This window comes from Panthera onca, chromosome A2 (assembly GCF_046562875.1).
Source record: "Panthera onca isolate mPanOnc1 chromosome A2, mPanOnc1 haplotype 2, whole genome shotgun sequence".
Taxonomy (NCBI): domain Eukaryota; kingdom Metazoa; phylum Chordata; class Mammalia; order Carnivora; family Felidae; genus Panthera; species Panthera onca.
Window position 1 is genome coordinate 124,034,614 of NC_138340.1, and position 18,575 is coordinate 124,053,188.

At 36.5% G+C, this 18,575-nt stretch overlaps 1 protein-coding gene and 1 pseudogene across 5 annotated transcripts in view; one reads left to right on the forward strand and one right to left on the reverse strand.

Moving 5' to 3' along the window:
• BBS9 (Bardet-Biedl syndrome 9) overlaps nucleotides 1–18,575 on the forward strand; it is a 441,850-nt gene that overhangs the window by 249,369 nt on the left and 173,906 nt on the right. The gene's annotated exons all lie outside the window — the stretch shown is intronic.
• Nucleotides 1,483–2,269, reverse strand: LOC144613698 (large ribosomal subunit protein eL36 pseudogene; annotated as a pseudogene).

An 18,575-nucleotide genomic window follows, 5' to 3' on the forward strand; every position in this document is an offset into this window, starting at 1 on the left:
TTCTTATAATGTCTCTTTTGTTATGTTTTCTCTTTCATTTAATCCTTTTAAATTCTAGTTCATGATAAGACTATTATTAATGTAATTGTTTTCACTCACTAGATGTGAATATCAGTAGTGGGAAGTACTCTTAGATGGTTAGGGGACTATCGGGAACATTTGTTCACATAAACCATGCCTTCAGGCATTGTTGAAAAAAAAAGCATCAAATTTTTTGTGCAGAGACTTGGGTCCTAGTTTCAGCTCTTTCTGGTTCTTTGATTTGGGGCCGGCCACTTGGCTCCTCCCCTTTCATCTTTCGATCCCTGAGAACCTGTCTGAGCAGCATCCAGCATGGTGCTTATCTTCTAGTAAAATTTTTAATAAATATTTATTGTATTTGCATAATGGTTAGGGCATCAGTTCAGAATTTTGGAAACAAATGGGCCTTCACAGTCGTTTCGTGCCAGCCTAGGGTGTGTTTTGGCCAGTCAGCATTTGTTTGGTGGACGCTAATGATAGTGATCTAAGTAACACAACTTTTTGAAACTGAATTAGTTTTCAAACAAGATATATAGGTGCAGAGTAGTATTATGACATTGGATTTATGCTTCCCTGGATTTACGTATATAACACTAATTGACATTAATGGGGGTTGTACATAAATCAAGGGGAAAACAGACCTATTAGTATATGAAAACATTCTACTTTTAATATCCATCTGGTATGCTTTACTTCTCTGGGGGATATGTGTTTTTTATAAACCGAGTGCATACTCCTTTATCTGCATGTTCTTTAATCAGCATTTGTGCTTTCTGCTTGCTAGTGTTAGTTTGAATACCTACTTAGACTGCAATTTCAATATTAATATTTTATTTTGGCAAATTTTTCAGATTCAGAAAGTTGATCACCTGTCTGATATATAATAGTCTGAACCAACAGTAATCAGGGGTACTTTTGCTAAAATTTCTATTTGTTGTTTGATCTTAAAAAAAAATTAGTCCTTTGAGATACACTCAGAAACAAGATATTTCTAATATTACAATAAAACTATTAATGAACCCACTACAAGGAAATGAAATCTTATCTTTTTGTGTCAGTGATGAGAGAGGAATATATAACTGGCCTCTAATTATCTGTAATTTTATGAGTTTTCTTTCATTTATGTTATCTATCTTCCTGTTGCATCCCATCTAGCACAATTATTCCTTTTGTATTAGTTTTCTGTAAATGGAGTTCTGAATGGTTTGAATTGTGAATTAACAATAATCATCATCCTCACATCCCTCCTCTTTACTTTCCTTCTCTTCTCCCACTTTCTCTCTTTTTTTCAGTAAAGGAAAAAAAGCCAGAGAGATTATTTTTTATTACTTAACAAAAGGAAAAGATATATGGTCTTTATAGGATTATCTATGAACAGTTAAGTAGTTATATCAGTACTGATATGTCTTTCCCTGTATATTAATATACAGAAGGCTAATAGTGCCCTCAGGGTTGTTTGAAAGTACCAAAAGTAACCAAAGATAAATTGAGGTGATATATATTTAAAAAGATATTTAAATTTTTTTTAAGTTTATTTACTTATTTTGAGAGAGAGAGAGAAAGAGAGAGGGAACAAGAGTGGGAGGGGCAGAGAGAAGGAAGGAGAGACAGAATCCCAAGCAGGCTATGCACCATCAGCGCAGAGCCTGATGTGGGGCTTGGACTCATGAACCTTGAGATCATGACCTGAGCCCAGATCGAATCAGAGGCTTAACCGACTGTGCCATCCAGGCACCCCTAAAAAGATACTTTTGTGAGACTTAACTGTATATTCAGGAACAAGGCAGTATTAGGTAAAAGTGATTTAATTTAAAGAAATGAATTTTCAACATTGGTCTTTATGTTTTCAAGTTCCAAAAAGGCCTTTAAATACAGAGGGGAGGGGTTCAGTTCTTCTTGGCTGCTGCTTTTTTCATGGCTGCCAGGATGTTGCTCAGCTCCTCTCCCTTCCTCTGGGTACTGTTGTGTGTCCCTGCCCTTTTCTTGAGGAACTTGAGGGTGAGCTTGACCTTAGAGACCTTGAGCAGCTCTGTGGCTCGGACACTAAGTCCTATGGGGCGAAGCTGCACACCTCTCTGATCATGTCCTGCATGTACTTGATGTGCTTGGTGAGGTGCCCATGGTGGTGGCTGTGCCTCAGCTTGTTCTTGTTCTTGGTCACCTTGTGGCCCTTTTTGAGGCCCATGGTGTTAGGGTAGCACAGAGCAATGGCTGCTGCTCCTCTGTGGCTTCCTTGGCAGAAGGAACATTAGACTTTAAATGGATTCAAATATATTGTCACTGTACCTGGGAATCATTAGTAGAATGTTGTACAGTAAAATCAGCAGATATTTATCTTCACTATTTTCCCTGATGGACCACCCTATATTATTATTATTTTTAAGTTTCCTTTTATATGATATCTAAATCTCTTATAGCAAGATATTAGATTCAGGGAAATCCAACCACCCCTCCCATCCAAATACTGATTCTCTGCCTCCTTCTGCCCCTATGTATTATTGGCTTCTATCCAGCACTTAATATGCTTGGTCAGTTGATTCCCCAGTTAGAATGATGGCCTCAGAGGCCATTCTTAGAGATGTTTTGTTTTTCCCATGAAAGTGATAACTTTTCATGGGCCATCTCCCTCTGTCTTTTATCCCACCTTTGTGATTCAAGGTAAAGGTATGTAAGAGAATCAGCTCTTGCTAGTGAGGCCATGGACTCAAGAAAGCTATAGGTCCTGTTCTTTATGATCTAATGTATCAACTTCTTATCTGACACATTACATAAAATGAATCTTCCAAATGTAATTATCTGTATTTTTTATTTTGTTTTTGTCCTATCCCATTCTGAGACCTTCAGAGTATCTCCTTTGTCTATCTGGTTGAGACTTCTCACTCTGGCATTCAAAGATCTCTGAAGAGTTGAAACCAGGTCCTTCTAATCTTAACTTCCACTTCTGAAAAATATTCATGCCAGTCAAGTTAACCTATTTTCTTAACAAAAACACAACACTTTATTGGTGTATAATTTGCATACTGCAGAATTCATCCATTGGAAATGTACCATATAATGAATTTTAATGTGTTTATAGAGTTGGGCAAACATTGCTCCAGTCTAGTTTTAGAACATTACCATTATCCCCCAAAGCTCCCCTGTTCCCACTTACACTTAATCCCCTCATCTACCCCTAACACCAAGAAACTACTAATCTAATTTTTGTCTTTTTACATTGGCGTTTTCTGGATATTTAATATAATTAGAATCATACAATAAGTAGTCTTTTGGATCTGAGTTCTTTTACCTAACATTAAATACTGTTGAGGTTCATCCATGTTGTAGAACATGTCAGGAGTTTGTTCCTTTTTATTGCTGAATAATATTTCATTGTGTGGATACACCACATTTGTTTTTATCAGTTAGTAGATATGTGGATTGTTTTCAGTTTTGACCAATAAATGAATAATGCCGCTATGAACATTTATTGCACATCTTTATGCGGACATATGTTTTATTTTCTCTTGGTAGCTTACTGGGAGTAGAACTGCAGGGTCATATGGTAAATTTATGCTTAACTTCTTATGACATACTTTTTCCTCAGTGTTGTATCATTTTATATTCCCATCAGCAGTGTATGAGGGTTCCTTCCTCTTCTTTGAGATTGGTCCTTCACTTGATCCTTTTGAACTTCCACTAGTTTCTGGAAAAATAACTTATTTGTCATTTATCCTGGGAGTTACATGTTTGATCTCTCCCTCTCTCTGTTCCTTTCCTATAGCCTATAAACATGCTGAAGTTTATCCTGATACAGACCTGCTTCCTGCAACTTTTCTTTGTGTTTCTCTTCTAGATGTAACCCATTTTTTCTTTTCTCCCTTTGCACACTTGTCTCATCAGAACCTGTCTACTTTTTATTTTCTCTATTCTCTCATCTTCCACTTTATTTATCTGTCTACTTTTTTAAATTTTGTTGAAAAACCCATGTAATAACTCTACTAACAAATTTTTTTTTTTTTAACGTTTTATTTATTTTTGAGACAGAGAGAGACAGAGCATGAACGGGGGAGGGGCAGAGAGAGAGGGAGACACAGAATCGGAAGCAGGCTCCAGGCTCTGAGCCATCAGCCCAGAGCCCGACGCGGGGCTCAAACTCACGGACCGCAAGATCGTGACCTGAGCTGAAGTCGGACGCTTAACCGACTGAGCCACCCAGGTGCCCCACAAATTTTTAAGCATACAGTTTAGTTTTGTTGACAGTATGCACCTTGTTATATGGCATATCTATAGAATTTTTTTCATTTTGCATGACTGAAACTCTTGACACACTGCACAGGACCTTCCCATTCTACCCTATCCTGCTTCTACCCTTGGCAACCACCATTCTACTTTCTGCTTCTATGAGTTTGATTACTTTAGATATCTCATATAAGTGGAATCATGTAGTACTTGTCCTTCTGTGATTAGCTTACTTCACTTAGCATAATTTCCTCAAAGTTCATCCATGTTGTTGCAAATGGCAGAATTTCCTTCTTTTTTTATGGCTGAATAATACTACATTGTATATACATATACCACATTTTCTTTATCCATTCTTCTGTTCACAGACATTTAGATTATTTCCACATCTTGGCTATTGTGAATAATGCTGCAATGAATATAGGAATGCAGGTATCTCTTTGAAATCATGATTTAAATTCTTTTGGGTACTTAAAAGTAGGATTACTGGATCATATTGTAGTTTTATTTTAAATCTTTTGAGGAACTTCCATGCTGTTTTCCATAATGACTGTACCATTTACATCTGACCAAAGTGTACAAGTGTTTAGATTTCTCTACACCTTTTGGTCCTACTTTTAAGTATCCAAAAGAATTTAAACCATGATTTCAAAGAGATACCTGCGCCCTTTCTGTTTTGGTAATGGCACTCCTAATAGGTATTATTATCAGATTGTAGGAGTTCCTTATATATTTTGGATATTAACCCCTTGCTTATATATATATATATATATATATATATATATATATTTTTTTTTTTTTTTTTTTTCCTTCCATTCCGTAGGTTGCCTTTTCACTCTGTTGATTATTTCCTTTGCTGTGAAGAAGCTTTTTCATTTGATGTAGTCCCACTTGTCTATTTTTGCTTTTGTTATCTATGCTATTGGTGTTATATCCAGGAAATCATTGCCAAGGTCAATATTACGATAGGGAATACATTGACTCTGTAGATTACTTTGGGTAGTATGGACATTTTAACAATATTAAGCCTTCTAATCCATGAACATGGGATGTCTTTCCAATTCTTTGTCTTTAATTATCCATCTACTTTTAATGTGGTTTTTGCCTCTACTACTGTCACCTCTGACCTGCTGATTTGTTAAATATTTTTTTTGGTTATAATATTACATGGTCTTTCTACCATGTTTAGCTTTGTTGTCCAATCTTACTTTTTTGAAAACATTCCTGGCTGCCTTAAATGTATAGCCATTCATATAACTCTTTCTTCTTTGCCCTCCTCATTGGCTACCCTTCCTTTTCCTACCTTTAAATGTTGATGTGCCATCTGACCTGCTGCTCTTTTCTCTTCAAATGCTCTGTCCAGATGATTTCCATATGATTCATATGTTCCCTTATGAGACATGTTAGTGTTTACTCATGTTTAAAGTCCTATGTTAGACATTGTGAGGGGAGAGGTGATAAAAATTAACCAAGATAGTCTCTACCTATTCTCATAATCAATTAGTATATATTTCAACTAGATTATCCCATCTCATCATATAAAAAATGCTCATAACTCATTTAATTGATTGCACATACCACTGATGGGTCATGAGTCATTGTTTGGGAAGCCTTGAGGATAGAGTAGAAAACAGGTCTGAGGACTGAGCCTGGTGGTCTTCCAACATTTAAAGCCCATTAAGTATTGCTCATCCCTCCAGTGAATGGTCTAGACAAAATACTATTTAAAATTCTTTTGTTGGGGCACCTGGGTGGCTCAGTTGGTTGGGCGTCCAACTTCAGCTCAGGTCATGATCACACGGCTTGTGAGTTCGAGCCCCACATTGGGCTCTGTGCTGACAGCTCATAGCCTGGAGCCTGCTTCAGATTCTGGTTTCTGTGTCTCCCTCTTTCCGCCCCTCCCCTGCTCACACTCTGTCTCTCAAAAATGAATGAACATTAAAAAAAAAATTTAAATTCTTTTGTCTACCTTAAAAAATACATATAATCTGACTTCTTTCTTTCTGTTTGATTTTGGGATGCTATTTTCTGTTTTTTTCTTTTCCTGATTTGTAATATCTACACTCATTCCTAATTTGCTGGTTCTAGAGGTTTAGCAAACAGGTTACCAAAGTTTTTTTGGTATATATATTAATAAAAGTGAGTGCTAAGCAGAGGCCTAAACTTCTTGTTAGTGCTTTATGTGAATTTGTTGTAGGACATGGGCTTTTAGACATGGACTCTATTTTGGGAGGTCAGGCATATTTTTCTCTTACTCTGTCTACTATCCCCTCATACTTTTTAAAAAAATATTTTATTTGTTGTAAGTTATCTCTACACCCAACGTGAGTCTCAAACTTACAACGTTGAGATCGAGTCACACGCTGTACTGACTGAGCCAGCCAGGTGCCCCCTGCCTCCATAATTCTTATTATTGTTTTCGATGGATGACATTACTAGAGAATTGAGATCTAGATAGCTAACATTTTACTGAATGTACACACCTTCACACACATCTGTATACATACACACATTCTTTTAGCTTGTTGCAAAGTTTTCACACAGAAAATAAACTGAAAGCAATTTCAGTGATACTTCGCTACTATCATAATGACATTTTTTGCTGGTTCTGAATAAATAAATATCGCTTGCTCTAAAATTCTAGTCAGAAAAAATTTTATGCTGTGTTTAATAACATAGCATTAATATAAAATTTGGTACTTGATTTAGTTGACATGGGATGAAATAAGTTATAACAACCTAGAGCCACATGTATATATTCTATACTAACCAAGTTGCCCACTCTTGAGAATTTCTTCTTCCATTTATGAATAATTCCTACTGATTGACAATGAATTGAATCTTTTCTCCTTCAAGCCACTATTATTTTGGAAATTTCCTTTGAAATAAGAGAGCCGGGTACATAAATAATCTGGCTCAGAATATCCGAATTGCTTTTAAGCTTCAGGCAAGCTAAAGGCAATATTTGATGATGAAGCTGTTTTTATTTGTACTTTTTGAGTAGAGTGAAGGCATATAGAGAGTGCCTTTGACATTTATACCATTTAGGTAGTTCAAAACATCACATATTTAAAAGAAGACTTGTGTTGGCACATTTTTAATTTAGAAAAGAAGATAAAATTATATAGGAGGTTAAATTTGGGTTGTGCACATGTGGAAGTGAACCACAGAAGAATTAAAAAAAAATTTTTTTTGCCATATATACCTCTGGTATAATGCAGGCCCTATGTATACATAAGGGAATAATTAAATACAGAAATGGAACCTACTTGTTAGCCAGAAAGTATGCCTGGAACATGTGGATAAGCTTGGATATTTGTCTAATGTTAATTGGAATATTGGTTTTCGGTTGAAGATGCCAAATCTTCAGAAAAGTAATTGGATTTAGCTTCCTATTTAGCAAACTACTTCAAATCCCTGAAGTATCCCACATCCGAAACTAATTTTTCTTGATTGTATCAAGCTTAGTCATGAACAGAACAAGGGTTGACATAGTTTTTTAATATTTAAAATATTTCTTGACAAGGTTTCAACACTGTTGCTTGTCCACAAACCTTGTTAGGTTCGCTAACAACAGATGAAATCTTAAATTGTATGGAATCAGTTTTACAACTTTGCAAAACGGTATTCTTGAAATAGTCCATTATATTCTTTTTTCCTATACATTTAAATTTAAACTCAGATTTTGATCAGATTTCAGGAAACAACACAAAATGGTATCTTTCTTATTACTTTTCATATAAACTTATATGTGTGCTTAATATAACTGCATTAGATTCAGCCTAGGAAATGTATTTTGTGGTGATTCTTACGTCTTGAAAGTGTTATTCAGACTACAAGTGTTTAATGTGGTGTGTCAGAATATTTGAAAATAGTTAAAAAACTTCAGATAGAATAGGATATTTGATCATTGAAATTCAGGAATTAAAAGATTCAATTTAGGAGGTTACTCTATAAAATTTTTATTGAGCAACTAGTATGTATGGGTTTCTTTGTGATTGGAAGATGTATGTAAAGATGTTTATGATAATGGCTGATAACCTCAAGGAACATGACTCTTTTATAGCAATGATAATTATCAAGATAGATACTATCTTTTAGTCTAGTCTTTGCATTGAGGATGATGAATATTTGAAAAGATACAATGGTGCTTAAGTGAAATATGGGCAGATATACAATGTATATTATATATATAATATGTATGAAGTATATAATTTTTAATTAAAATGTATTATCATTGAAAATCACTTTAATTGCTATGAAGAATAATGAATAAGAGCTATAATAATTCAACAATAGATTATTTTAATGAATTTTTGTACTAGGACCCATCTTGTTAGAAAAAATTTATAGCCATGCTTCATTTGTCTTCCAGGACCTCAAACTTACTTAGCAGATAAGTGCTATACATGTCAGTTGAAGTGGATTTCCAGGATAAAAGTAACTACCAGACCTAATGTTGTTCACTTGTGCCCCATTGCCTAGCACAGAGCCTGGTGTGGTGCATAGTAGGTGCTCAATATATTGTTTCTTGAACTCGAGGGTCCTGCCCCAGGGTTAGCTGGCATTTCTTCTGGGAGCTTCTGAAGCATGCATTATGTCTCTGGCAAAAACTTTCTCTGGGAACAGGATATTATTTTGCTAATGAGATACGCACTTTACAACTTGTCTATTTAGACCTGTGTTTATCATTCCCACTCCTGGAGTTGAGTGGTCATTGCAGGTACTGTGGGCAATGCTCCTAATCCTCCTTTGCTATGATTGTGTTTTAACTATTGAGATGTTTCAGGACTCTGTGTTGTCACTGTGGAATTTTTATGATCTCTTTGTACTTAAAAAGCAATTATCATCTTGGAACAAAAATGGGCTGTATCATCATTTCTGGTGTTAAGTTACAAGTGTTTGAAAGGTTTATGGTGTATATCATTTGAGGTAAATTATTTTTTATATTCTAGTTTGGTTGTACAGTTCTTTTTTAAAAGTGTTTTTCATGAACCTGAATCATTGGTTCCGATGAAGTACTTCATCTTTTCAAATTTTCATTTCTAGTTTGATAGCATTCTCAATTTTGGCTCTTATTCTTAAAATAAAAATTATTTGCCATAAAGTTTTGACAGCTGATGACTATAGTGTTTGACATAGTTTAGTAGGGGGTATTAGGAAGTAATTGGATACCTAATATCTAGAAAAAGCTCATTTATTTTTTACTTTGAATTAGTTCTTCTGGAATCCTCATAGTCAACACTAGGTTATGAGCTAAATGACAGTTCCTTTAGCCTCCATTCAAGTACACGTCCAGATACAATATGTCTCTAGTAAATGCATGGAGAATCAGGTGTTCATCCCTACAACTCTTGGTGCCTGAGAAAACTTACAGGGTCACTTCTACTCTCAGCCATTATAAATTTCAGCTTTGTCAAGATGGAGAGTCCGCTGGGACCATGAATGATGACTGAGTTAATCATTTCCCTTGTTAAGACTTAGGTTGAGTTTAATTTTTCGTTTTGAACTTTTTTCTCCCTAAATTAAAATTTTTTTCTTTTTTTAAATATATTTATTTATTTAAAAAATTTTTTTTTAACATTTATTTATTTTTGAGACAGAGAGAGAGAGAGCATGAATGGGGGAGGGTCAGAGGAAGAGGGAGACACAGAATCTGAAACAGGCTCCAGGCTCTGAGCTGTCAGCACAGAGCCTGACGTGGGGCTCGAACCCACAGACCGCGAGATCATGACCTGAGCCGAAGTTGGACGCTTAACCGACTGAGCCACCCAGGCGCCCCTAAAATTTTTTTTCTTAAGAGAGACTTCCGTAATAGTAATTATCAGCTCAAATAATAGGAACTTTTTTTTTTAAGTTTACTTATTTATTTTGAGAGAGAGAAAGAGAGAGTGTGTGTATGCCTGTACATGCAGGGTGGAGGAACAGAGAGAGAGGAAGAGAGAATCCCAAGAAGGCTCTGCACTGTCAGCATGGAGCCGGACTTGAGGCTTGATCTCAGGACCATGAAATCATTACCTGAGCCAGAAATTAGTCAGACACTTAAGTGACTGAGCCAGGAATAGGAACATTTTTAAGGCTTTAATCTAAATGACCAAACCACAAATTGCTAATTTTGTGAATGAATAGTGCCACCAGCAGCATAGAATGTACAAAGGTGATTCTTTAATTTTTCCCTGACAATATCTTCCCTAGTAAGTATGTCAGGATCACTGTTTGCAGGGCACTTTACAGAGGATCTGCAAAAGAATGTGTCTACATAGTCCTGTCTTAGAAGACCTCCCTGTCCAATTAGAGAGAGCAAAGAAGTGCATATGAAAACGAATATGGAATACTGTCATGAATCCCTAAAGACAGGGGCTGGCCATTGGCCTCTTGCTTACAGCGAATTAAAAACCAAACCCAACAAAACCCAGCTTCTCCGAGTGGACTGAGAAGGAGGCAGCATGTGAGTACCCCTGCAATCTTACCTCATTTTGGGACTTAGATCAATTAGTAGGAATTTTTCTGACTGCTTCAGGCTTACAAATCTCTCCATTTGCTAGGAAAGACAAAAGAGAGAAAGGAGAAAATGACTGAAAAGGGGTAAGCAAAGACTGGCTTTTAATTGGATTATATAGTGAAGTGAATTTAAATTATACACAAAGAAAATTTTTGCGAAAGTCTGTTTTAAAACAATCGTAAATAATTTCATTTTATGTACCTTTAGAAAAAAAAGGTAATGGGGTGCCTGTGTGGCTCAGTCGGTTAAGCGGCCGACTTCGGCTCAGGTCATGATCTCGTGGTCCGTGAGTTTGAGCCCCGCGTCGGGTTCTGTGCTGACAGCTCAGAGCCTGGAGCCTGTTTCAGATTCTGTGTCTCCCTCTCTCTGACCCTCCCCTGTTCATGCTCTGTCTCTGTCTTAAAAATAAATAAACGTTAAAAAAAAAAATTAAAAAAAAAAGAAAAAAAGGTAAGAATTGCATTAAATAATTTACTATCATGGTGGAAAATTTGCAAAATTCAAGCAAATGCAAAACACAAAAATTAAAATGAAAAACACCCATAATTCCTTGTGAACATTCATTCTTCTTTCTCTTTTTCTGTGGGTATACATGCATTATTTTAAAAATTGATATCATTATATAAAAGATGCACCTGTAGTTTTTTTTTTTTTCCTCTTCATTTCATTTTAGGAATACTTTTCATGTTATTATAAATATCATTATAACATCTTATTTAATGTTACAGAATGGCTATGTCAAAATCAGTTTAACATACTTTTTAGTGTTAGATAATTTGGTTGCTTTGAAGATCTTATTTCTACAAATAATGCTGCAGTAAATATATTTGGAGGTAAAAATTGGTCCATCCATGACCATTTCCTCAGCATAGATTTCCACATATGGAATTGCTGGGCCAAGGTCCATATGTATTTGTAAAGACTTCTAAGACATGCTTCCCCTCAGGAAGGTTGTATCTGTTTACTATCTCCCAAGCAGCACATGAGGAAGTTCATGGACACTGGGAATTGTCATTAAAAAAACAAAAACTGTTTTCCAGTTTTATAGATAAAAATAGTGTCCTATATATATTTTGGTGTGAGTCTGTAGTGTGGTTAGGCCTTGGTCCTAATCTTTGTCAACATTTTGGATGAACTAATTCTTCTTTTGTGTCTAATGTTGGATGTGGTGATTAAAGCACAAGACACCCATTCAAATTCCCAGTTTCTCAGTTATTTTATGTATTTTATTATTTTTTATTTATTTTTTAAAGTTTTATTGATTTGAGAGAGAGCCCATGCTTATATATGTGAGAGATAGAGAGAGAGGAAGAGAGAGAATCCCAAGCAGGCCATATGCTATTAGCGTGGAGCCCAATATGGGGCTTGAACCCATGAACCGCGAGATCATGACCTGAGCTGAAATCATTAACTGACTGAGCCACTCAGGCACCCCCTTAGTGATTTTGTATAGTTTGTTTCTGGGCTTTGTTGTGACATCTTCTTTTATACATGATTTCTGAACTTAAAGGAATATGGGGAAAACTGCGGTTCTCGGCTTGCTAGATTTCTTCTTCCCTTTGGCTCTTAACCACAGCACTTTATAATGGAACATTTAAAAAAAACCTTATTTTTACTTCAGATTGTGACTTTTATTTTTTTAATTTTTTTAATTTTTTAAATTTTTTAAAATTTTTTTAATGTTTATTTATTTTTGAGAAGAGAGAGAAAGAGCATGAATGGGGGAGGGGCAGAGAGAGAGGGAGACACAGAATCGGAAGCAGGCTCCAGGCTCTGAGCCATCAGCCCAGAGCCCGATGCGGGGCTCGAACTCACAGACTGCGAGATCATGACCTGAGCTGAAGTCAGATGCTTAACCGACTGAGCCACCCAGGCGACCCCAGATTGTGACTTTTAAGTCCATCTGCTTCATAGATTTGCCTTAGACTTTGTCTCTTTTCCTCTCATTCTTAGAAGCCCACTGTCACAGCCATTGGTTTTCCAGAATGGCTTCAGTGGAACCCCAGGGCTTCAGTGGAGTTCCTTGGGCCATCAGATAAAGGGTGGAAGGTCCGCTGGAGTACCTCAGTTTACTTTTGGTAGGAATTGGGCTTCACTTAGGATTTCAGTTCTTTAAAAGTTTGAAAACTGTTGCCCCAGTTATTATAGTTTTTCCAACCTAGAAGCGTTCTTTGAGACCCTTTGTAGTTTTGCTTAAATACTCACAGGGAAGTGGAGTGTTCTCTTCTATTTTTTCTCTTTTGCCTTTAGTTACAGCAAAGGAATAAATCATTTTCATCTTCTTGATTAGGCAGTAGCCATGGCTATTTTTTATTAAAATGTTTATTGCCAAAATTAAAAACTAAGAGATTTTACATTTAAACACTTGACTTTGGTTCCTCTTGAAAGGAAGTCCTAGCCACACTGGGCCTGCGTTTCCTCCTTGGTGTCTATCTGGCTGACCTCTCAATGGGAGTCCTTGCCTTTTGCCTGGTAGCCTCCCTCTCTGGCATTGTGTCCTGACACTAAGCCCATAGGTCAGTTACTTTTCATCACATTTCTGCTGCTTTCTTTTTTTTCTTCATGTTTATAAAGTTAAAAGGAAATAGAAATTGTTATTTTACCCACATTTATAAAAATTAGAAGAATAAATGAGAGGCTGAGAAGTTATATACATTTTAGAGTTCAAAACACCATATAGTAACAATTCCAGGGGCTTGCTAAAAACTGTTGCCTGAACACTATAGTCATTTATTCATTCCACAAATATTATTTGACTACCTGCTGTGTGCCACATCACTGAGGTAGTTACCAAGTCTTTAGCAGTTCACAAGACAGTCATGGCCCCCTTACTATGGAGTTTACAGTCTAGTGGACTTTGCAATGTTACTCCAAATCCATAGCTTATAAGCAGCAGGCAGGTACAAATGGCCATTCCAAATCACATGGAGGCAGAGGAAAAGGTAGCCAAATGGCTCCTTTTAGTGAGCAAAAAAAATGATGTTGAAGCCCCATTGTTCCTTTTTTCTTTTATGTGTATAGAAAAGAGGAGAGGCGTTTGCTTCCCTGATGCTCCTAGGTTTCCTGCTAGGAAATTCTGTCATTTATTTATACTTGCTTAATATTTATCAGGGACAGTAGGTGGGGGACTTAGGGATGGGTACAAAATGTGTTAGCAATGGTTACTCTCCTCAAGTGGTTTCTAGTCGATGTGGGAGATAAAATATGCACCCTAACAGCTTCAGTAGACACAGCAGTTTAAGTAGTTGTTAGATCTTGGGTCTAGTCCACAACACTGTCTTAAACTTTTCCTGTGAGTAGTATGCTAACCCCCTGTAAGTCTCTTATTTTCTTGTAGTTTATCATTTCAAATGTACTGGTTCAGTTCCATTCTGGCACATAATGGGCTGTAAGATGTAAGAGTCTTTTGAGGACTGTTTTGTGACATTAACACAATTTATAGTATTGTCTCATTGGGAAAATTCTTTCTATGGGTTTAAATACCCTACTAATAAACATACTTTTGGCATACTGTAATTAATTTAAGTTGGATACTTCCCATTTTTAGAATTTCATATTCCAGTATTCATAACATTGCAACTGGCCTTAGTCATTTAGTTCAACTGTCTCAATTGGGTATAGCAACACTTTCATTTGCACTAGCAAATAATTTTTATCTCTTATGCCAATTCTGAACAATTGGTGGCTGCTGCCTTAAATGCTAACTGGAGAAGGATTCTGAGGTTCAGGCTCTTATTCAAGCTGTAAGGCAAATGTTTCCATAACTGTTTAACAGGGTCAGTCAAGGGGATGGGAATTAAGAATGTTTTAGTATATGGCTGACTACAAGAAAGGAGATTTTTGGGCCCCTGGGTGGCTCAGTCGGTTGAGTGTCCAACTTCAGTTCAGGTCATGATCTCATAGCTTGTGGGTTCGAGCCCCTCATCGGGCTCTGTGCTGACAGCTAGAGCCTGGAGCCTGCTTCAGATTCTGTGTCTCCCCTCTCTACCCCTCCCTCGTTCATGCTTTGTCTCTCTCTGTCTCTCAAAAATAAATAAATGTTAAAAAAAATTTAAAAAAAAAGAAAGGAGATTTTCTGGCTAATTAGAGTGTGTTTTCACTGTCAACCTTTAGGAAAAAGTCTTAGTATTTTGTCTTTCTAATGGCCAGTCTTTCATCTAGCCAAATTCTTTAGGCACTTCACCAAAGAATTAAAGCCCAGAAGAGAGAGCCTATAATGAAGTTAGATGGAAATAGTGTTTCTTCTGACCTGTGTTCACTGCTTGAGTTTGGGCACTTTCCTCTTTACCAACGGTGAAGCTCAAGTTGGTTGAGACTATGTCTGGCATATGCAACTACTAGGTTTTAGGTCCTGTGAAGACAGGAACCGTATCTATCGTGTTTACTCTGTCAAGCATAACGCCTGGCCTAAGGTAGGTAACTCAAAGTTTATAGAGTGAATAAATGAATATAGTCCCTGACATCTTTGAAGGAAATTTAAGATTAGCTCTTAGTGCTCTTGAAAGTTACATGGCATTGGTTCCTCTGGTGCTTAAGCAAGTTTTTGAGTACAAATGTAGTCAGCAGAAGGATGATGGATATATTTTCACTCCTGATTATAATGAATAAGAACTGACCATGTCACTGACCCTCTCCCTTGAGAGACAGTGTGGCCAGTGACTTATTGCAATGCAGTTCTGAAGCTTGGGCACGTACTCCATCCATTCCTCTTTTGTCAAGCTTTAGAGCTAGGTCATGGGGACCTTTCCACAGTTGAAACCATTTCACTCAATTAATTGGATGAAAACAAAGGCTGGCCCCATGCCCTGTAGTTATTGCTTTACAGGCAATAGGCACAGATTGAATTGCGGACTCCCTAGGTCCAGGACGGGAATGCTGTGGTGGCTTTGACGCTGTGGAGAGAGCTGAGTTTAAGAGGATCTTGTAGCCACCTTTCTGGTTGACTTAATAGGGGAGAAGGTAACCCTGCAGGAGAAGCTTTTCCCAGCATAGGGAAGTATTGAGAAATTCTGGGAACAAGCTAACAAAATTCCTGAAAGGTTTTTGATCTTTTCTTCTCCTTGAAAAAGAAACAACAAACAAAACATGCCAATCAGATGGCAGAATGCAGTCTTTCATGTCACAATGTGTCCATTTACTACAGCAGTTAGTAGGCCAATAATGCCTTTAGCTTGAAGTAGTTAACAAGCATACCTTGCAGTGTTACTTTTATTTTCTGCTCCCTGTAGCACTTAGCAAAATCCCATTATGCAATTGGGTATTATTAAATGTTAAAAAGTTAATTTGTTCTGCATTCCATTAAAATTGCACTTTTTTTTCATGCGCATTGGTCCTTACATCTTGTTTAAAACCTATAATTTAAGCTCACACCGTAGTAAAGTCTTAAGTAACCTTTGCCCTTGCTACCTTAATTATTCTTCATCACACACATTATTTCAGGAGGATTGTGGTAATGGGTTAACTTTTTGTTAGTTAATGAAAATATCTGTCATTTAAAAAGCAAAATGTGGCCTTGGAATTCTAATTAAAATTGTACATCAATAATGAAATAAAATGTACCTTTTATTAAGGAAAATGGATTGTAAAAGTGTTGCTTGCTTTCTTTTTGAGATAGCTATGTTTTTGTTAAGGCTAAACAATTGGTCAAACAATTGATGGGATTGGGTAACTTATTTCCATTTAAAATAATAAAATATTTGCTTTTTAAATGTAACAGATTTCCTATTAAGTTCATTGTCACCTTATATAAATATGCTTAGTAATTAGGATACAGTGATAAAATGCTGTGAAACTAGATCTTAATGGTGGTGTGACAAAAACTTCATTATTTTATTCTAAATATACTAGATAATTTTGGCGGAGTAGTTGCTTTTGCAAAGTTGTGAATAAATAATTTCAGGGATTGACATTTCTTGAGACCATGCTAAATATTTTTGTAGTACTTGGTGTCTTATTTGGCTTACTTTTATTTCGTAACCAGCACATAACACTAAACATGACCAGGTGTAGAGAGAACATTAGTGACAATTGAAAGCTATACTCAGCAGTGGAGAATGTCTGACATTTGAAAACTTTAAGGATTACCTTGATTTTTTTAGCCTAGAGAATTTACATCCTTATGTCACATCCAAAACTAAAAAAAAAATTTAGGAAGGTGGGCAGAGAAAGATATGAATAGTTCCTGAGAATAATGGATTTTTGGAGTTTAAGAAAGTTTTAGAAATTATGTTCAGTTACCTCATTTTACAAAAGAATTAAAAAAAAGAAGTCCAAAAGAAAGTATCTGAGATGGAATAAGAACTGGGGCCTCTGAGACAGTTTGATGGACTTGAAAGAGATTTTGGGGTCAAACAGACCTGGGTTTTAACCCTGACTTCTCTGTTAACCACTTGTGTGACCATAGGCAGATTATTGAAGCTCTCTGAGCCTCAGTTTCTTCTTCTGTAAAATGGGGATAATTTTCTGTTTTAGGAACATTGAGTGATTTTATGAGATACTGGGTTTGGAGAGCTGGTTTCAGGTTTGGCCTTTCTAAGTGGTCAGTTGATGGGGCTCCTTTACCTTTGCCAGGCCAGTGTTTTTTCCTACAACACGGGCTTGTCTTATAGTAGGTCATTTATGCCAAACAAGATTGGTTGTTTTGGCCCTGAGGTGTAGGTTTGCAGCTGGCCCAGTACCAAACACTTGGGGGCACTAGAATGCATTCGGCTTTTAACCATACTATTGGAAGGTTTGGTCAGGGATCCACTCCGAGGCTGGTCCACGCTTTTTTTTCTGTGGCCTGTGGACTCCTGAATTTCCCTACTCTCATTTGATAGTGCAGCAGAGAAATCTGTAGAGAGGGAGATGATGTTGAGGAGGTCGTTGCTTTTTTTCTTTTCTTTTTTTTTTCGCAAAAGAAATGTTCCATGGAAATTTTTCCTGTGAACCTTCTTCAAGAGATTTATGCAGATTATAAAGTCAAAAGACGGGTCATCCCAGACTTTTCTTTCCAGGCAAAGAGGCCAAAACATAATTTTAGCAGGTATTAGTAAAAATTGAGAAGCATTTTGTGTATGCTGGGATTCTTGCCAACATCTGTGTTTGCAACTCCCAAGACAGGGCTAAGGTGAAAGTTTTTCCTTACTGCCCTCAGAAGATTGTTGAAACAAGCCTGCCATGGTTCTTTTCCATTGCATCTGTGTTACTGAGGCCTCTCTGGACACTGTTTTGTGGAATCTCAGGCCAACACAAATTGATTTACTTTTCACCGAAAGAGCTTCATGCTGAATGTTGAATGCAGGTGTGTTTTGGAGAAGGCAGTAAAAGACTGAAAACAGGGATTGGTAGGTAGACAAATCAGGTGTAAGTTATTTGACTATTTCCCCACAAACTGCAAACTGCTCTAATTTGGCAAGCTGTTTTGTTTTGTTTTGTTTTGTTTTGTTTTGTTTTGTTTTGTTTTATTTTATGTAACAAATGATTCCACAGAATGTGAGTCCTGTTAGGTACATCTAGGGAATTTACAATATTGAAGATCTTTAAATTTGTTTATTAGAACAGTTGAGAAAAAAATCTGCCTCTTAGAGGGTGCAAGGTATATTCTTAAAAATAATCAACTATTGCTATTGTATGTACAGCCACTTATTGATATGTGAGCATGGTGATCCTTGGTGTGTTGTTTGTGAACTATATCCCTTTTATTAGATAATGAACATTCTCATTTATCCATAGAAATGTGTAAAGTTCCATGAGGACATTTTAACCAGATCTAGCAAACACCTAAGCATTCTTTATTGATCATTTTGTACAGAACACCAGAGAAAGTTCCAGCAGAGTGCAGCAAAAGCCAGTT